The sequence below is a fragment of the Lactuca sativa genome, chromosome 8, assembly GCF_002870075.4.
Source record: "Lactuca sativa cultivar Salinas chromosome 8, Lsat_Salinas_v11, whole genome shotgun sequence".
Lineage (NCBI taxonomy): Eukaryota > Viridiplantae > Streptophyta > Magnoliopsida > Asterales > Asteraceae > Lactuca > Lactuca sativa.
In genome coordinates this window covers 158,281,134-158,304,436 of record NC_056630.2, presented here as the reverse complement: position 1 = coordinate 158,304,436, position 23,303 = coordinate 158,281,134, and positions in this window count along the sequence as shown.

The window sequence follows — 23,303 nt, the reverse complement described above, 5'->3', positions numbered from 1 at the left end:
ATGACTTCATTACCCCCACATCCAAAATGGTCAATTTAATTTCTAATGGCTAAAATGCCCCCACATCCAAAATGGTAAATTTAATTTGTAATGACTCAAATGCCCCCACATCCAAAAATGGTCAATATAATTTGTAATGACTAAAATTTCCCCACATCCAAAAATGGTAAATTTAATTTCTAATGACTAAAATGCCCCCACATCCAAAATTGTAAATTTAATTTGTAATGACTCAAATGCCCCCGCATCAAAAATGGTCAATTTACTTTGTAATGCCTAAAATGCCCATAATAGCCCTAATATTTGTGGCACGGGACAACAATAACATACCATATAACAACTTACCGCACAACAAAACAACATAGTACACCATAAAAGAACATACAAAGATCAATTTTTTATTGCAACACACATTCACTACAAATAACAAACAATTATTTAATCCAACTCCATGGCCGTTGCAACACTGCTACCTTCACCTCCCACATTTTTTGCAAGCTTCAGTTTAATGATTCTTTCTGACTTCTTTCACATTTTAGGCGGTTTAACATGCTTAACTCAAGCATTGACATTCACCCCTTCATCCCGTCCATTGGCTCCCACCATTCGCTCTTCATCTCCAGGCCTATCCAAAGCATCAGTAGCATCTACCATTACCTCATCATCCCCAACTCATGTGGCAACGTTTACAGACTCCTGCATAGGTATAGTTTTTTGTTTCTTTGTTCCATTTTGTGTGGATTTCCCTACACCTTTACTACAAGTAGCCTTGTTGTGTCCTTTCTCCTTGCATATGCTACAAGAAACTTTCTTCCCTGCATTGGAGACGGTATGTTTTCCCATCCGTTCCGAAGAATCTCTTCTTCTCTTTATGGTTGGCCTGCCTGGCATACGTCTTTTCAATGGAGGCAAAGGGGGTATCAAGTCAGTAGAAGGCCACATATTTTTTCCATTCATCCCATGGATTGGCTGTTTGTAAGTATTATGGTATAATGCAGCCAAGTACATTGGATCTACATATGGACCATCAGGTGTCATATTTAAGTAGGCTAAGGTGGCAACTGAGTGTACACAGCCATATCCATTAAGTTGCCATAGCCTGCAGCTGGATTCCTTTTTTTTCAACATCTGCAGTAAATGCCTCGTCCATTTCCCTTGCCTCAAACTTCATCCCCCCACAAGAAATGACATGTGAATGCCTACATATATAGATGAACACCGTAAATATCATGAGATGTGAAGAGTAGAGTACTAATGTAATTGGATAAATGTACAAACCTTTGCTCAGTTTGGAGCATATTCAACCGTATTCTGATATTTGGACAAACAGAAAAACGATTCCATCCTTGTCTGGTTAGTTTCATAGTCACCATCCTTTGCATCACATATATACGAATGTCCTCTAACATGTTTATTATTGGTTTCTTCCGAGCATCCAAAATCACACTATTAAAACTCTCTGAAAAACCATTCTCTACTGACTCACAAGAATTATGAACTCTGAAAAAAGCGAAATACCATGTCTTTGGATCTCTATCCATAAGATACACAACTGCTTCTGGATTTAATTTTCCAACCTCTTTCATAACTACATTAAATTGTGCTTCAGTTGCTGCCTTGCTCGCTTTCCAAAACAGTTTTCAAACTTGGATCCACTAAATATCTTTCTAAAATTCGCATAGATATGTCTAGCACGCTGTGACATCCCCAAAATCTCGGCCAGAAAAGACCGATTTTCATTTATGCTTTTAAATATTTTCAGAGTAAATCCTTTGATTTGAAAGAGTTGCGGAATTTGTTCCCAAAAACAAAACATGATAAAACAATGTTTACCGAAGCATTTCATAAAAGAAATGTATTTTCATTATAATCAAAACTCGGGGTGTCATGTTCCGATACAGACCAATAAGCATAAAAGAATACATTACAAGTCATTTAACAAATATAAACATATGCAGACTTGTAAACAAAACAACTTGATGGTTCGTCCATCTCATGCCCTTCCGCCACTTCCTGTAATACAATTTAAAACTAAGAGGGTCAGGCTTGGGAGCCTGGTGAGCATATAGAGTTTTCAACCCACAATAAATATCATATTTAATTTTCACCAACCAACAATAACCCAATTACCCATTCCCGTTATTCTCACTTTAATGTCCCTAATACAACTAATCATAAGGGACCTAGTCTAAGAATATTTCATCGGGGCGACAACACATGCTTCGGGGGTACCTCAGCAATATAAGTCAAATAAGGCAACCATGAGGGGGATTGAGTACATCGAATGAACACTCAAGTTCATTAACACCTACAGGTGGCGAACCTGCTAATGTTTCCACAAGACTGTCTAGAATAGCCAGTGGTCGTCATCTAAACTCCGCTAGATGACTCAATCAAACAACAACGAGGCCTCTCATCTGTTTACTAAACACCAACTATCTACCCATGTTCTACCCAACATATTAGTAGATAAAAATATACATTTGTATACATAGTTTAAAAAAAACCTGTATAGCATGCTTTGATCAACACATATATCACATAACAGATGAGGCACACACACACATAGCACATATCTCATAGAGAATAAATCATATCTATGAGATAGAAGAGAGTGAATACACATTCACACATAACACAACCAAATATATACACATAGCACGTATTTTATATAAAATACTTCATATTATTGTATTTGGAAGAAAGTAACTACGCACTCACACCTATAAACGACAATATATTTAATACACTCGAACCAAACTTGTATTATTATCGTGTTTATGAAAGGTAGTATACACTCACTTGATCAGATGATGATCGGACAGCACTACGACTTGTAGAAGTAGTAATCCACAGCAGATCTGGAAGATCTCCACAAAAATCAAACTTCTCGCGGGCAGAGCTTCGACTCGGAAACCGCACTTCTCGGGATCTTCGGGATCTCGGGACTTGCCTCGGGGCTAGAGTATGATACCGGGACTTCGAGATGGAATCGGCACGCAAAACGAGGCAAAGGACTAGAGAGAAGAGAAGAAATGAACAAAAATTTTGGCTGCCTTCGGATCTCCTTTTATAGTGTTGGACCCTCGCACGAACGCGGGGCGTACGCCTGTACGCGAGGCGTACAGGGCTCCGAATCGTCACTGCATGCGTCATCCGAAATGTCGACACTCTTCGGAGTACGCGGGGCGTACGTCGGATCAGTCCGGTGACTGGGCTTCGGATAAGGCCGGATTAAAAGATTAAAAATAAATAAAATTTATTTAATAAACTTCGGAAATTCATATTTTCTTCATACGAACTCCGTTTTCGACGTTCTTTATATCCACGGAAAGGTGAGACTACGCTCTACGACTTTCGTTTAGACTCCGTCGGCTAATTTTGAATTTATTTTTATTATTTATTTTTAATAGGCCTTGACAGACAAACTTCGTTATAAATTCATAACTTCTTCGTTTGCGTCCGTTCTCGCCTAACTTTTTATCGCTTCGACACCAACAATGAGATCTTCGATTCTCATTTAGATTGCTTCGGCTAAAAACCGCTCGATCTCAAATCGTGTATTTCAGGCTGCATACCGCTAAGCCGGAACTTCGATAAATCATAACTTCCTCATACGAAGTCAGATTTGGGCGTTCTATATATATTCGGAAACCTCGTTTCAACTACTACAACATAAATCAAAGTTATTAAGTTTATTTTATACTTAAATTTTGACGCTTATTTTTATTCTAAATTAATCAAATCACATAATTAAGCAATTAAGCACAAAACACACAATACTCAAATAATACAATCTTAATATTTCAAAATGGGTTACAAAGGTTAACCTAGACCATTACATTGCTAAAAATGGCGAGCCCGGAAACACAGGCGTTACAATTCTCTCCACCTTAGAATGATTCCGTCCCCGGAATCACACATCAACAAACAAATGCGGATAGCGACTCAACATGTCACTCTCCGTCTCCCAAGTGAGATTCGGCCCATTCGTGTGTTTCCATCGGACAAGCACTAACCCAACCATTTTGCGTCGCAACTTCTTAGTCTTTCGGTCAACAATTACCTCTGGTTCTTCAACCAACCTTTTGTTCTCATCAATTCTCAATTCAGAAATTGGAATTATATCGGGAACTTCTCCCGTGAACTTCCTCAAATAACACACATGAAAAGTGTTGTTAATTCCATTCAGTTATTCGGGTAATTCGAGCTTGTAAGCTTGGTTCCCTACCCTCTGAAGAAACCTTGGACTCAACTTTCCCCTTTTGCCAAATCTTATAAGTCCCTTCCACGGCGAGACTTTAAGCAAAACCGAATCTCCAACCTCAAAAGTCATCGGTCTTCACTTCTTGTCAGCATAGCTCTTTTGACGATCTTGAGCTGCTAACATTCTTTCCCTAATTATTTTCAACTTTTCAGCAGTTTGATGAACCATCTCTGGTCCCATAAACTGCTTTTCCCCAGCCTCAAGCCAACAAGACGGCGTACGACACTTCTGTCCATACAAAGCTTGATAAGGTGCCATCTTAATGCTCAAGTGAAAACTATTATTATAAGAAAATTCTACCAACGGTAAATGTTCATCCCAATTACCTAGGAATTCCAAGGTACATGCTCTCAGCATATCTTCAAGTGTTTGTATTGTTCTTTCACTCTGACCATCTGTCTGCGGATGGTAAGCTGTGCTTAAACATAACTTGGTACCCATTTCCTCTTGTAGACTTTTCCAAAACCTTGAGGTGAAACGGCTATCATGATCCGATACAATCGTTAACGGAACACCGTGAAGCCTCACAATTTCCTTCACGTAAGAATTCGCAAGCTTTTCCATAGACCATTTCTCCTTGGCTGCTATGAAATGTGCACTCTTAGTGAATCGATCAACGACCACCCAAATCATGTCGTGACCATTCTTTGTTCTGGGCAGTTTAGTGACAAAATCCATAGCAATGTCTTCCCACTTACCCATAGGCACATGCAATGGTTCTAAACTCCCGTACGGTTTCTGATGTTATGTCTTGACTCTCGCACAAGTCACACACTCGGCCACATACTTTGCAACATCAAGCTTCATCGTCGGCCACCAATAGTAGGGTTTCAGGTCCCTATACATTTTAGTGCTACCTGGATGAATTGAGTATATGGTTTTGTGAGTTTCTTCCATCAGAAGATCCCTAATTCCTCCTGAATTAGGTACCCAAATACGATCTTGGAATACCTTCAGTCCATGACCGTTAGTACCAAACACCAACGTTTTACCCAAACGTTCCTCCTTTCGGTCATTTTTCTCAGAAGCTTCCTCTTGAGCTTTCTTTATACTCTCCACAATGGTCGAGACAACTTCAATTCTCAACGCTCTTGGCCTCCTCCTTTCAAGATTGACTTTCCGACTGAGAGCATCAGCAACAACATTAGCTTTACCGGGGTGGTAAAGTATCTCGCAGTCGTAGTCTTTAAGTAATTCTAGCCAGCATCGTTGTCTCATATTCAATTCCTTCTGATTAAAGAGATATTGGAGACTCTTATGATCAGTAAAAAGTTTGCACTTCGTGCCATAGAGGTAATGCCTCCATATTTTCAGAGCGAAAACTACCGCTGCCAACTCCAAATCATGAGTCGGGTAATTCCTTTCATGTTCCTTCAACTGTCGAGACGCATATGCTATCACCTTTTCTCTTTGGGTCAAAACACAACCCAATCCAACCCCATACGCATCGCTATAAACAGCAAAGTCTTCAACTCCATCGGGTAGAGAAAGTATCGGTGCCTCGCATAGCTTCTTCTTTAACTTCTCGAATGCTTCTTTATGCTTATCACTCCAAGCATAAGTAGCTCCTTTGTAGGTCAAAGCTGTTAATGGAGTAGCAATCGAAGAAAAGCTTTGGATAAACCTGCGGTAATATCCGGCTAATCCCAAAAAGCTTCGAATCTCCGTGGGACTTTTCGGTTGTTCCCACTTCATCACAACTTCAATCTTTGCTGGATCAACCATTATCCCTTCTTGGTTGACCACATGACCCAAGAATTGGACTTCACGAATCCAAAAATCACATTTGGAGAACTTTGCATAAAGCTTCTCCTTCTTCAAAACTTCTAACACTTCTCGCAAGTGTCTGCCATGCTCCTCCTGGCTTTTCGAGTAGATCAGAATGTCGTCTATGAACACTATCACGGATTTATCAAGAAAAGGATTACAAACCCTATTCATCAAATCCATGAACGCTGCCGGAGCATTGGTTAGTCCAAACGACATAACCAAGAACTCGTAGTGTCCATATCTAGTTCTGAATGCAGTCTTCTCGATATCTTGCTCTCTTACTTTCAGCTGATGATATCCTGACCTAAGATTGATCTTCGAGAAATAGCTCGAACCTTGCAATTGATCAAATAGGTCATCAATCCTCGGCAACGGATATCTATTCTTTATTGTTGCCTTGTTCAGCTCTCTGTAATCGATGCACATTCTCATACTTCCATCTTTCTTCTTTACAAAGAACACCGGAGCTCCCCAGGGCGATGAACTAGGTCTAATGAAACCTTTGTCCAATAACTCCTGAAGTTGCATCATCAGCTCCTTCATCTCCGTCGGTGCTAATCGATAAGGTGCTTTTGCTATTGGCGTGGTTCCTGGTAACAAGTCTATTCTGAACTCCACTTGTCTATCAGGTGGCAATCCAGGAAGATCCTCGGGGAATACTTCCGGATAATCGCACACCACTGGAATGCTCTGCATCACCTTCTTTTCCTTCTTAGCATCAATCACAAATGCTAAATATGATGTACATCCCTTGGTCAAACACTTTCTGGCTTTCATTAGAAAAATGATTCCAGAATTCACTCGCCGTTTGTCCCCATACACCATAAACGAATCTTTTCCAGGCGGGTTTACTTTAACTATCTTTATCTTGCATAAAATTTCGGCATCATTGGCGCTAAGCCAATCCATTCCCAAGACGATGTCGAAACCATTTAGTTCGATAGGCAATAATGCCTCGTGAAACTTATTCTCATTAAGGTCGATCAAGATGTCTTTCATACGATGGCTAACAGGTACAAATTTGCCACTAGCTACTTCGACTAATAAAGCATTATCTAGTCTATCAATAGGCAAAGCTAGCTTTCTACCAAACTCATGCGAAATAAAGGAGTACTTGGCTCCAGAATCAAACAATATATGAGCAGGTAATTCGTTTACGAGAAAGGTACCTGAAGCGACATCAGCTTCATCCTTTGCAGCCTCAAGTGTCATCTGGAAGGCTCTCGCCTTCGGCTTTGGTGGAATGTTGGGCATCGCTGCCTCCTTCTTCTTCGGACAGTCCTTCAAAATGTGCCCCTCTTCATTACACCCAAAACACATCCTTTTGTTGTTCAGACATTCATTGGCAAAATGTCCAACCTTTCCACACTTGTAGCAGGTCACATCCTCGCTACATTTCCCAAAGTGCTTTTTCTTACAGTTATCACACCACTTCGCTTCGCCTCCTTTTCCCCCAAACTTTTTCGAATCAGATTTCGAAAATTTTCCTTTCTTACCGGAACCAGATGTTCCTTCAAACTTTCTTTTCTCACCAACCTCAACCTTGACGGTGGTTCTTCCCTTTATCATGTTCTCAACAGACTTGGCAGCCCAGATAGCTGCCTCTAGAGTAAGTGCCTGACGTACTGGCACCTCGTACTCCCATGGAAGTCCCTTCGCATACCGATCCACCTTTGTCAGCTCATCTGGAATGATACGCAAGGCAAACTCCATCTTATCGGTGAAGTTATTGGTGTATTCATCAACTGACATGCTGCCTTTAGTCAATGTCAGGAACTTATTCTCCAACTCCAATAGATTTTGAGCCGAGCAGAACTTGCGCTTGAACTGCACCAAGAACTCTGCCCATGACAATTGCAATGGCTCATTAGGGCTTAAGGTCTTCCCTAGAGTGTTCCACCAACGAACGGCTCCACCTCGGAATTGACGCACGGCATAGATAGTTTGCAACTTACCTCTACAGCCACACGTCATGAAGGCTAGCTCCATTTCGGAGATCCAATCCATAACCCCAATCGGATCCTCCTTTCCATTGAAGGTCGATAGTTTGCAAGTCAAAAAGTCCTTGTACTTGCATCCCATTCCATCATTCCTTTCTTCACGGTTATCTTGCCTAACTATCGGTGGGTTGGCTGGACCAACAGACCCACTGAAGTTTCCACCTTCCGAGTGGCCTTCATTTAATTCAGGCTCTTCCACACGAATCGACAGTTCTTCACGATTCTGTTGAAGCAACCGTCTAGTTTCATCCATCTGACGATCCAACATCGTCTGAATCATCAATTGCACACCAGCCATGGTTATTGGCTCAGGCGTTGCTGCTACGCCAGGTATTTGCTCAATCACTGGTGGTTGATTCCTGTTTTCGTCAGCATTTCCAACTCCACTTCTTGTTCTCACCATTTTGATTTACACACCGAATAAGGTGAAATTAGATCCTCAATCATGATAGATAATCAAATCATCCTTATCACTCCGAAACGTTTACACGCTAGTTCTAATATCGTAGACGTACGCTTAGAATCCTACACACATAAGGTTTCTAGATCCGTTCGGCAACAAACCATAGATCCGAACAAATAATATCATATATGGCAACATATAACATTTAGCACATAAAGCATTTTATGCAACTTTCCTAAAATAAACTAGTGCTCGTGTCTAAAACATAACAGACACACATCTCAAAACTTCACTTAGCATTCTAAGTTTAAGTCTAGAAATCCTACAAATTCCTAGTTCGCTTAAACTAATGCTCTGATACCAACTGTGACATCCCCAAAATCTCGGCCAGAAAAGACCGATTTTCATTTATGCTTTTAAATATTTTCAGAGTAAATCCTTTGATTTGAAAGAGTTGCGGAATTTGTTCCCAAAAACAAAACATGATAAAACAATGTTTACCGAAGCATTTCATAAAAGAAATGTATTTTCATTATAATCAAAACTCGGGGTGTCATGTTCCGATACAGACCAATAAGCATAAAAGAATACATTACAAGTCATTTAACAAATATAAACATATGCAGACTTGTAAACAAAACAACTTGATGGTTCGTCCATCTCATGCCCTTCCGCTACTTCCTGTAATACAATTTAAAACTAAGAGGGTCAGGCTTGGGAGCCTGGTGAGCATATAGAGTTTTCAACCCACAATAAATATCATATTTAATTTTCACCAACCAACAATAACCCAATTACCCATTCCCGTTATTCTCACTTTAATGTCCCTAATACAACTAATCATAAGGGACCTAGTCTAAGAATATTTCATCGGGGCGACAACACATGCTTCGGGGGTACCTCAGCAATATAAGTCAAATAAGGCAACCATGAGGGGGATTGAGTACAGCGAATGAACACTCAAGTTCATTAACACCTACAGGTGGCGAACCTGCTAATGTTTCCACAAGACTGTCTAGAATAGCCAGTGGTCGTCATCTAAACTCCGCTAGATGACTCAATCAAACAACAACGAGGCCTCTCATCTGTTTACTAAACACCAACTATCTACCCATGTTCTACCCAACATATTAGTAGATAAAAATATACATTTGTATACATAGTTTAAAAAAAACCTGTATAGCATGCTTTGATCAACACATATATCACATAACAGATGAGGCACACACACATAGCACATATCTCATAGAGAATAAATCATATCTATGAGATAGAAGAGAGTGAATACACATTCACACATAACACAACCAAATATATACACATAGCATGTATTTTATATAAAATACTTCATATTATTGTATTTGGAAGAAAGTAACTACGCACTCACACCTATAAACGACAATATATTTAATACACTCGAACCAAACATGTATTATTATCGTGTTTATGAAAGGTAGTATACACTCACTTGATCAGATGATGATCGGACAGCACTACGACTTGCAGAAGTAGTAATCCACAGCAGATCTGGAAGATCTCCACAAAAATCAAACTTCTCGCGGGCAGAGCTTCGACTCGGAAACCGCACTTCTCGGGATCTTCGGGATCTCGGGACTTGCCTTGGGGCTAGAGTATGATACCGGGACTTCGGGATGGAATCGGCACGCAAAACGAGGCAAAGGACTAGAGAGAAGAGAAGAAATGAACAAAAATTTTGGCTGCCTTCGGATCCCCTTTTATAGTGTTGGACCCTCGCACGAACGCGGGGCGTATGCCTGTACGCGAGGCGTACAGGGCTCCGAATCGTCACTGCATGCGTCATCCGAAATGTCGACACTCTTCGGAGTACGCGGGGCGTTCTTGCGTACGCGGGGCGTACGTCGGATCGGTCCGGTGACTGGGCTTCGGATAAGGCCGGATTAAAAGATTAAAAATAAATAAAATTTATTTAATAAACTTCGGAAATTCATATCTTCTTCATACGAACTCCGTTTTCGACGTTCTTTATATCCACGGAAAGGTGAGACTACGCTCTACGACTTTCGTTTAGACTCCGTCGGCTAATTTTGACTTTATTTTTATTATTTATTTTTAATAGGCCGCGACAGACAAACTTCATTATAAATTCATAACTTCTTCGTTTGACGTCCGTTCTCGCCTAACTTTTTATCGCTTCGACACCAACAATGAGATCTTCGATTCTCATTTAGATTGCTTCGGCTAAAAACCGCTCGATCTCAAATCGAGTATTTCAGGCTGCATACCGCTAAGTCGGAACTTCGATAAATCATAACTTCCTCATACGAAGTCAGATTTGGGCGTTCTATATATATTCGGAAACCTCGTTTCAACTACTACAACATAAATCAAAGTTATTAAGTTTATTTTACACTTAAATTTTGACGCTTATTTTTATTCTTAATTAATCAAACCACATAATTAAGCAATTAAGCACAAAACACACAATATTCAAATAATACAATCTTAATATTTCAAAATGGGTTACAAAGGTTAACCTAGACCATTACATTGCTAAAAATGGCAAGCCCGGAAACACAGGCGTTACACACGCTACCTATGTTCAGCTGCTGGAAATACTTCCATTACTGCCTCAATCAAACCCTACATAAGTGACATTAATGTTGGAAATTAGAATAGCAATAACTAAATTTAGAACACGCAATAGTTTTGAACCATACCTTGTGTTGATCCTAAATTAGAACCAAACCATTACCATCATTCCAACATTGAAAATCTTTTGAAAAAGTTTCTAAGAACCATTTCCAATTCTCGTTGTTTTCCACAGAAACAACAACCCAAGCAATCGGGAATATTCCGTTGTTAGCATCTCTACCCACAACACAAAGCAACTCCCCTTGACAAAAACTTTTTAGAAAACAACCATCCAGGTTAATGATCCTCCTAGATCCTCCCCTCCATCCCTCTTTTACTGAAGCAAAACATATGTATATTTTTCTGGAAATAAGTCTTACCATCAGGCATTGAATCAACATAAATTTTTACTGTGGATCCAGGATTTGATCTTCTAATCTCCTCACCATATGACCGTAATCTTGCATAATTCTCAGCTATTGTGCCTTCAACTAGACTCAATGCATACTTCTTGGCTCTCCTACATTGACTCATACTCACGTTAATCCCAAAATCGGTTTTTACCTCCTCTCTAAGCATTCGGATGCTCATCTTTTGATTGTTATAAAATTGGTGCTTAAAGTAGGTCCCTATCCATTTGTAAGTCACAATTGATCTGAATTTGAAATTCTTTGCACAATTATGCTCACTGATAAGAGATTTTATCTAGAAAGACTTATCTTCACTCATCCAAAAACCCAAAGCCTAAAAGTACATTTGCCATCATAGCATTTGACAAGTAATCGTCTAGTATCATTCTTAACAAACCATAGTTGATAACCATGCACGACAGCATAGTTACAAAGAATGTGTTTCAATTGCTTAGGACTCTCAAACCTCATACCTAAAACAGGTTCCTGCTCCTTCCAATTGACCTTATCATTGAAAATGTTTGGCAATTCGGGATTAACATCTTCATTGTCACCCATGTCTTCTTCGAAAAACTCACTTGCACCTGCTTTCTCACCCATCTCTACCTGAATCTCATTACCCTTTAGAAAAAATGAGGCTTCTGATGGTCATCCTCAGCGTCATCGACATCCTCATCCTCGTCGTCTTCATCGTCGCCATTCTCTTCATCATCGTTTGTGTCACCCACATCCCGATGCCCTGGTGCAACTTCCTTAACCAGTCCTGAACCATCAAGTACTTCTTCATGAACGTTATCAACAAACTCGTCTTTGTGTTCATCCAACCATTCCTGTATGTTACTATTCCCAAAATGGTCTACATACATAGGGATTATAACACCACATTCATATGCAATTGCTATGAAGTCGTAATAATCGGGTTCATTGCAAATTAGAGTCAAACCTTTTGGAAAATCAATATCAGGTTGGAAGTAATAGAGTTTCTCACACTTTTCCCCAGTGAACCTTTCGATGAACGCAACACACCCATCCTTGTCCATTCCTGCGAAATCAATGTCCGAAAACCTCTGAGTAATTCCACCAGTGTAGCGTATGGGGTTTCTGGCGAACATTCCTTGGAAGTGGACATCTACTTGTACGAATACGGGTTCCATGCTTGCGTATTCAGAAGCAGCTCACAAAAAAGGGTTTACCGATGAAGTGTTGAACTGTGGATGTAAAAGGGCTCTTTTATGAAGCATATACCGACATTAAGAAGGAGGCAACTAATTAATGACATGGCATAAGACGAAAGTCACAGTCAACATCCTATATGGTGTTAGTAGAAGGAGGTGGACTTAAAATGACCGGCTAACCCCTTCAAAATTGAAATAATGACTTAATCGACCCGACAAAGAGTAATTTGTTCCCTTATTAAGCCACAAAATAAGTTAAATGGCTAAATGGGTCAATCCTAGAAACATTATAGGGCCTATACGTCATTTTCCCTAAACTTTAAGCTCATCTATATCTTTATCTTTATAATCTTTATATATATATATATATATATATATATATATATATATATATATATATATATATATATATATATATATATAGATATAGATATATATCATATCATATCATACTATCATATCATACTATAATTATAAAGGATGCATTTTTCCTATCACCTCATGCATTTGAAACGCCCACATAAATTTCCAAGCACCGCATGCATTTGAAACCCCCACACCTTTTCACCATCAAAGTAATTAATCACACATCATGAAAGGTTTTAAAACTTATATAATATGTTTAATAAGCAATTAACGGATAGTCTATTATAAAATTTTCATTCTCTTTGAGTAGACACACAAATACAAATCACATACAAAATTCACACAGAAAACAAGTTTAAAGGTTTTGTGTTGGTTTGATGGCTTTGGACAATTTTTCGAGTCATGTTATTATGTTAAAGTTTTATAAGTTTGTTATATACTAATTCTTTTTTTATATTTTTCTTGGTTTAAGTATTCTTTTAAGACAATCATTGTATGTTTTGGTTGAAACTTTAATTTAAATTAGATTAGATTGATGTTATCGATCATATATCATGGAAAGTGATATAGATAATATTTAATTAAATATTGTATATATGTTTGTATGTTTGTGTTGCTTCAAAGTAATAATTAATAAAAAAATAATGGATATGTAATATTATCCATAGTATCAATGTAAGTCTCTTTAAAATGCAAATTGTCTATCTTATCACTTTATATTTTCGTATATGTTTAACATTTTAATTATACTAACAAGTGTCATTTAGAAGTTTTCTTTCGTTTATTAATAATAATAAGTGGTTTTAAAATTAATGAGCCATAATTATAAATAATAAAATCAAATTATAAAAATCATGGATATGTCATATTATCCATGCAAGTCTCTTTTGAAATGCAAATTATCTATCTTATCAATTTATTATTTAGTGTATGTTTCACATTTTAATAGTAATATTAAGTGTTTCTTAAAAGTCTTCTTTAACTTGTTAATAATAATAAGTGGTTTAAAACTAAAGAACAATAATTTTAAATGATAATAACATCAATTTATAAATTACATAACTTTAACAATAAATAAATTGTATTTTAATCGAACATCATTATTGAAATTAGAAAATAGTCGCATAAGTAAAAATTTTAATTATCAATCATAACAATTGATAAAAAATAATATTAAGTAGATAATTATATTTAATTTTATTAATGAGGAAGGTGGGTTGATGTCAATAAATAATATTATTAAAAATATTATGTCAAAGTTAATGTCAATCACATAACCATTTTAAACATATATTTTTCAACATTTTAATAATATATTTTTAACCTACGCTCTGAAACACATGAGAATTCGTCTAGTATACTTATAAAATATGCTTTTTTTTTTCAACCACCTTCATTTGAAATCCTAACTTTTGAACTTTTTAAATTAATACATTAAATCCAATATTATTGTAATTTCAGTATTATTTCTTTATTCTCAATATAATATACTTAGTTTGTTAATCTAAATAGGGATAATGACTTAAAAGGGTAATATATTTTTCGATTTGTACACATTTGGTCACTGAGTTTTTTTTCGTCCACATTTACCCCTTCAACTTGTTAAACTGTACACATCCAGTCCTTATGACCGGTTACTCTAGGTTAGCCTAGAAAAATGACTTATTGGGGTAATATATTTCTCATTTTGTACACATTTAGTCCTTAATATTTTTTTGTTTCAAAATAAGTCATTTTTTTGTTTTTGTACCAATTCAGTACTTATGAATGATTTATTTAGGGTTTTTCTCATGACATCTAACATGAGATTATCATTGATGACAGGGACGATTCTCTTTGGGTGCCCGCAGTGGCACCGACAACCCCTGCTTTTTCTGTACGCAGTGTAAATTTTTCGATATTTTTTCTTTTTTCTACTTACCGACAACACATACTACGGACCGACAACACCTACTACCAAATCCTGCGTCCGTCCCTGATTGATGAGGTGTTTGGGGCTGTTGATGCTTATATCCATCGCGGCCTCAACTGCTTGGTTGCATATGTCTTGTGGTTTGGCTTAGGTTTTGTATTCCGAACGTCGTAACTTCTTCATACAATGTCTGATTTTAACGATCTTTATATCTACGTGTTCGTTTTTTAAGTCGGCTATAACTTTCGTTAAGATTACTCCCATTAAAATATAATATGCTTTTACTTACGATTTTATAAAAAACATCCATACATGCATTCATAAAAAACGTATGGATATAAAGATCGTAATTAAAAAATATATTACTTTTTAACGGGAGTAATCTAAATGAAAGTTTTAGTAAACTAAAATATAAACACATAGATATAAAATTCGTTAAAATCCGAGATAGTATGAAAAAGTTATGACGTTCAAAACACATGACCTAAGCAACCAAGTAGTCGAGATCGCGATGGACATAAGCATCAAAAGCCTAAAACACCTCGTTAATGATTGTTCCATGTAAGATGTTGTGAGAAAAAATTAAAGAAAACATTCATAAGTACTGAATTGGTACGAAAACAAAAAATGACTTATTTTGAAACAAAAAAAATATTAAGGACTAAATGTGTACAAAAATATTAAGGACTAAATGTGTACAAAATGAGAAATATATTACCCTATTAAGACATTTTTACTGGTTAACCTGAAATAACCGGTCATAAGGACTGAATGTGTACAGTTTAACAAGTTGAAGGGGGTAAATGTGAACAAAAAATAAACTCATTGACCAAATGTGTACAAATTGAAGAATATATTACCCTTTTAAGTCATTATATGATATTAAATTTAAAACATAACTTTTATAATATATTCAAAGCCTATTTTTCTAAATAGTTAAAAAGTCTTAATGTAAAATCTAAATCAAAATGTCAAACTAACAAAAAAAATTAATTAAAAATTTCTTTTTATGATAATGATATTTTCCTCAAAATATATAGTGTAATCATATATGGGCTAAATTTCAATATTAAAATAATATTTTTACTTCTACTTATAAAGTTATTTTTTTAACTTTTAACATATTATACTTAATCTATTGATTTTAATATACTTTTGGATGTAACCATTATTATTTTAAAGATACAATTTGGAACAATTTATATAAAAATACTTAAATTATTAATGTAAATATAACATTACAGGGTCAACTTAAATATAGATTTTAGGTTAACTTAAACAACCCAAATAATATTTTGTAAATAGTTAAAAGTGATTAAGTATAGTGTCTTTCTAATAATGATTATAAGTTGGTTAATAAGGTTAAAAAAACATCAAACTTAAAGTGTAATAATTAATAAAATAAATTTCAATTTTAAAATAATATTTTTACTTCTACTTATAAAGTTATGTCTTTAACTTTTAACATATTATACTTAATTTATTAGATTTAATATGTTGTTGTATATAAACGACAAAACTACAAAATTGCTCCATGTGGTTAGCGAAAAACTGTGGATAGAGTCCAAAAAGTTTTCAACTTGCATGAGAGGCCCAAAATCAGGAATTTCCTATGGTTTTTGTAAAAATAAACAGAAAAAGACAATTTTACCCTTTTTATTTCCTTTTTTTTGTATTTTTTCATATTATTTTTAACACTTTAAAAATTAGAAATGAATAACAATAGAATTAGGCCCACCACCCATCTCTCCACCGTATCTTTTTTTTTTCTCTCTCTATTTCTCTGTCTCTCCCTATCTCTCTCTCTCTCTCTCTCACACACACACACACACACATACACACTCCATCCTATCTTCTTCTTCCTTATCTCTCACATGGAAATCAAACTCATACACACTTACATTGTAAATAAAAAACATACACAAAATTCGATAGAAATGTTCTTTTTAATCAAGACCAAACAAACCCAAATGTCTGCAATCTGTTTCTAACATACAACAAGTAAACAAGATCGATAAAAGCTCCTAACAATCACAATATCAAAAAGGGGATTAGTAATTAAATCTGGATTTGAAACAATAATCAAGATCCATAAAAGCTCCCAACAATCACCTAAATTAAGTCATTGGATCCATAAAGTATGACTTTGTTACTTCAAAGCATATTTCAAACATTTGACACACTCGACACCTCCACTTCGCCTTGACATGTTGCAGATCTTCTCTTGCAAAATTCCATGGATTTGTTTATGGATTTTGGTGTTGGATAATGTAGATGTTTAATTTCATAATTTCACAAATTTGGGCTACAAATCTTCCGTGAATCTCTACTGTATATCTTTTCCCGGTGAGACGTTATCTCTACTAGGGTTGTCGAGCCTATTCACAGAGAAGTAAATATCAAGGATTGGGAGGGTGATTCTGAGGGTTAGGGAGGAATGGGTGGCTTGAATTACAACAGAATAATCAACATGTGGTGATGGTGGCTGGCAGCGACGAAGGTGGCGGTGGTGCCACTAAAACGATGAAGACGATGGTGTCACTGAGATGGTGAAGATGATGATTAGTGGTAGCAATTATAGTTCATCGATTCATAGTAAGATGGGTTGAAAATGAAGACAATAAGAAGATCTGGGGAAAAGATCGTGCATATGTGTTTGTATGTATGTGTGTGTATGTGAGAGAGAGAGAAGGGGGAGGTAGGGGTGGGGTGTAATTTTTTATTTTTTTAAATAATAAAGTATTAAAAAATATAATAAAAAGAAATTAAAAGGGCAACATTGTCCTTTCAGGTTTTTATGGACCAAAACCATGGAGATTTCTTAATTTTAGGACCATAACCACAATAATTTCTTGATTTTGGACCTCTCACGCAAGTTGAAAACTTTTTGGACTTCATCCACATTTTTTCGCAAACCAAGGACCAATTTAGCAGTTTTTTCTATATAAATCATTAACTGATTAAAGCTACAACTTTTGAACAGTTTGAATTAAATACTTAAATTGTTAATTTAAATATTACATTACAATGTCAAGTTAAATATAAATTTCAGTTCCACTTAAAAAACCAAAGAATATTTTGTAAATAGTTAAAAGTGATAAATTGTAGTGATAAACGCAAAAACTAAATTTTAATATCAATTTAACTAAAATATTTCCTATATATATATATATATATATATATATATATATATATATATATATATATATATATATATATATATATATATATATAATCGTTAAAAGTTTTCAAATAAGTAGCTTAAAATAATTTACAATACCAATAGTTAAAAATAACTCTATATAAATGATTATATTGTTATCTTTAAAATCATAAAACGATGTTTGATGTTTAAATTATTATAATGATAGAAATTAAAACATTAAGAAAATAAATTTTAAAAGATTAATCAACAATAACAACAATTATAAATAACATTAAACCATATATTATATTTAATTTTATTCATGTGTAACTCGTGGGTAAAAGTCATTTAAATGATTGAGACTATGCAGTTATAATAGATGTATATATTATCATATAATTCAAAATAATCAATATATTATATCAATTTAGTATACGAATTATTATATTAAATTTAACAATAACTTTATTGTTATATTAAAAAAAAACATATATTTGTAAAGACTTCAACTATATAGGTGTTTCTGTGCAATTTGCGAGCATTCGACTAGTATACTTATAAATTAAATATTTTTCCTTTCACCACATTCATTTGAAACTCCCATGACTTATCAATTTCTCTCTAATAATGATTATAAGTTGGTTAATAAAGTTAAATAGATATCAAACCTAAAGTGTAATCATATATAAACTAAATTTCAATATTAAAATAATATATGTACTTTTATTTATAAAGTGACGTCTTTAACTTTTAACATGTTATACTTAATTTATTAGTTTTAAAATGTTGTTGTATGTAAACATTATCATTTTAAATCTACAATTTTTAAACAGTTTGAATAAAATACTTAAATTTTTAATTTAAATATAATATTATAGTTGCAACTTAAATATAAATTTTAGTTTAATTTAAACAACCCAAAGAATATTTTGTAAATATTTAAAAGTGATAAGTTGTAGTGTCTTTTTATTAACGGTTACTAGTTGTGGACACATGTAATACATGGGTTAATTTAAAAAAATATATATAAAGATCAAAATATTTGAAAACTTTGAATTTATAAGAAAATAAGAAAAATAATAAATTATATTAATGGAAATGTTTTTTTTATCTTTTAAATTTAAATAAATAAACAAAAGAAAATAATGAAGTATATTTTGAGAATTTTGAAATTCAAAGGTAAGTTCATGAATGAAATTGATATTCGTTTATTACTACATTTATTGCAATTATTATATTAAAATATTATGTGGAATTTAATAAAGTAGAAAAACTCATAAAATGACATGGAAAAAAAATTAATTCAAAATAACCACAAAATGACATTTGACAAATTGAATGAGAGTGTGACAAGTGGCAAAAAAATTTCATTTATTAGAGTAGATAAGTTGGTTAATAAGGTGAAATAAATATCAAACCTACAGTGTAATCATAAATAAATTAAATTTCAATATTAAAATAATATATTTACATCTATTTATAAAGTAATGTCTTTAACTTTTAGCATATTATACTTAATTTAATTGATTTAATATGTTGTTGTATATAATTCATTGTCAGTTTAAAACTACAACTTTTGAACAGTTTGGATAAAATATACTTAAATTGTTAATTTAAATATAACATTACATGGTCAACTTAAACATAAATTTCAGTTCCACTTATAAAAACCAAAACAATATTTTATGAATAGTTAAAAAATGATAAATTGTAATGCTAAATGCAAAACCTTAAGTGTAATATTAATTTAACTAAAATATTTCCTAAAGATATTTTTATAATCATTAAAAGTTTTCCAATAAATAGCTTACAACAATAGTAGTTAAAAATAATACTATAAAATGATTATATTGCTAATTTTAAAAACAAAAAATAATGTTTGATGTTTTAAATAATATAATGATAAAAATTAAAACGTTAAGCTAATAAATTTTAAAAAACTTCATTAAAAATAACAACAACTATAAATAACATTAAACCATATATTATTTTTTATTTTTCATTCATGAGTAACCCAAAGGTAGAGGTCATTCAAACGACGTTATTCAAAATAATTAATATATTATATCAACTTAGTATACAAATTATTAAATTTAACAACAACTTTATTGTTATATTTAAGAAAACATATATTTGTAAAGATTTCAACTGTATAAGTGTTTATGTGCAACACGCGGGCATTCGCCTAGTAGACCATATAAAAAAGGTCATTCAAATAAATATTATTCAAGATCGGCCTTATACTTGCACCATATTCATTTGAAACCTACATAACTCTTCATTTTCAACTAATTAATAACAACTATTAAAAAAAATTAACTTATGGTAGTTAATGGTACTAATAATACCAATTGATATATATATATATATATATATATATATATATATATATATATATATATATATATATATATATATATATATATATATATATGAATCTTAATTATAGTGTGATTGTATAACTAAGCCAAAATCGATTCTTCATTTTTTTTAACAAAAATCATCATATACTTGGAGTTAGTCGATCCAAACTAGACATCAACAAGCTTATGATGTAAAAAAAATGTAAGCATTTATTTAAAATAGAAAACATTTAGCCATTCTCTTATTGACGTCAATGCACGACTCTTTCATGCCAAAAACATTATGTCTTCTATTATCTATAGTTTATATCTTTTTTTCCTTTCATTTTTTTTCCAACACATTAGATAGGTCCACCAAAATAATTAAAGTAGGTCCTAAATATTTTTTATATATAAGTTTTTGTAAACTTTTAAATTTTAGGTAGGTCAAGTGACCTACATTTGCATTTTGTAGCCTCACCACTATATATGTAGGGTAAATATCTCAAAAGTCACAAAGTTTACACGAAAACTCGATTTTGACATTGCGTTATTTTTCGTCTCAAATAGAACATCGTGTTTCCAATTTTTTATAATTTTGATCACTTGACCGATAAACCTTATTGCCTGTTGATGTAGCATGATGACATGTCAGTTCGGATGACGTGACATGACATGGTAACGTATCAAAATTGAAAAAAAAAATTACACAAAATATGCTAAAAGTTCTCACTTTTTTTCAATTTTGACACTAAGTTTTATTTTTTATATCAAGTTTGACATTCTATTTTTTTTATTTCAAATCGAACATCATTTTTTTAATTTCGTTCAATATTGACCATTCTACACTTAAAATTGTATATATAATTTTTTTCACATTTGAAGCCGTATAAATAGATTTTTTTTCACTTAAAAATGATATTTTTAGCATAAATATAAGGTTTTTTCTTACATTCAAACCATAACATTATGCGTAAATATGTATTAGTAATATTATAACCGAATTTTTCATTAAATACGCAATTTTAAAATGATTTTGGAGGTGTGTAATGCACCGTCAGATAAGCTAATGTGATAAGCTAGTGTGATATCGTGAAAATAAAAGTACAAGGCTCGCTTTAATTGTCAATGGACCGTTCGTTGTATATATTCATGATTTTTTATTCTTGCAAATATATTTCTTGATTTGTTGAAAATACTATAACATTGTAATAATACATCAAAAAAATATGAGTACAATATAATTAATACATATTTAGTTTGTTATCTATAAAGTTGGTGTATTTTAATTGGATTATTTGTAATGAATGAAATAATTACAATTAAATATATCAGTTTTAAAAATAAAAAACTAAAATTAATTATATAAAAAATAAATTTGATTTTCGATTTGGAAAAAAATAGAGTATCAAAATTGATATAAAAAATAAACTTAGTGTCAAAATTGAAAAACATGAAAACTTAGTGTCTTTTGTGTAACTTTTTTTTTTTTAAATTTTGACTGTTTAGCATCCTGTGTCAACATTTCAACAGACAACTGAGTTAACTGGTTAAATTGTTAGAATTGTAAAAATATTAAAAATGCAGTGTTCAATTTAAGACACGAAAAATAATATAATGTCAAAATCGAATTTTCGTACAGAATTAATGACTTTTATGATATTAACCGTTATATATACTATTACTTCATATCTACTCTAATAAATGAATGTTTTTTTGTTACATGTCACACTCCCATTCAATTTGCCAAATGTCATTTTGTAGTTATTTTGAATAACTTCTTTTCCACATATCATTTTATGGGTTTTTTCTATTTTATTAAATTACATATAATATTTTAATGTAATAATTACAATAAAGATAGTAATAAATGAATATCAATTTCATTAATGGACTTACCTTCTTATTTCAAAATTTCCAAATTAAATCTCATTATTTATTTAAATTTAAAAGATAAAAAAATCAATTTTAATAATTTATTATTTTTCTTATTATTTTTTTTTGTAAATTCAAGTTTTTAAATATTCAGATATTTATATTTAATTTTTTTAATTAATTTATATAATACATAAATCTTATAACTAGTAAATTATTATGAAATAACAGGATACGCAGAAGCAATCGAATGATACTTATAAAATTATATTTTAAGTTTTGATTTGGATCTACAATCCTCGGAAGAAAGGTGACAGTCTTTTATTATTTAATATTATTAAAAGTTAATAGATAAAAAAAGAAAAAGAAAGAAATATTAAAAAGTGTGAAATATTCTTTTTGGATGAAGGACGGTTGATGTGATTTTTTAAATCAGAAAGATACGATCTGTTAATTTTTCAAATATTGGAGTAAACATGCGATTCCCACCAAAATAGATTTACAATTTGTGTAATTTGGTTTTGGCATCCAAGCTTCTCCATAGGAAAAGGAATAACCGAGGGCCCTACATCTAATTTTGTGTTTTTAATACTAGTAGTTCCGATGAATTATTGGCCGTCCGATTTAAAGTTCTTTTTGGCTGTAAGTGTAAATGCAAACACGCCATGTTAGTTTAGCTCCGAGACCGGCTTTTAATTCTTTGACCAGGTCATTTGAATTCGATACATCTTTTCAATTATGTAAATCCTCGTCATTCAAATTTTCATGAAATTATGTTCCACTTCCATTTATATTTAAAATAAAAAATCAATGTAAAGTTTTTTTACACCATTTAACAAAATTTATAATTGAAGACATAAGCTATGATTTAATAAAGGAATATGATTTATTAAAGTAATAATCTTTATCGTTTTATTCATGTTTACATAGTTTTTTTTAAAACATTTTCACTATTTAACTTGTTATATGTGTTCATATATTATCATTGTTACCGACTATAACATGTAACAATGGTAATATGTGAA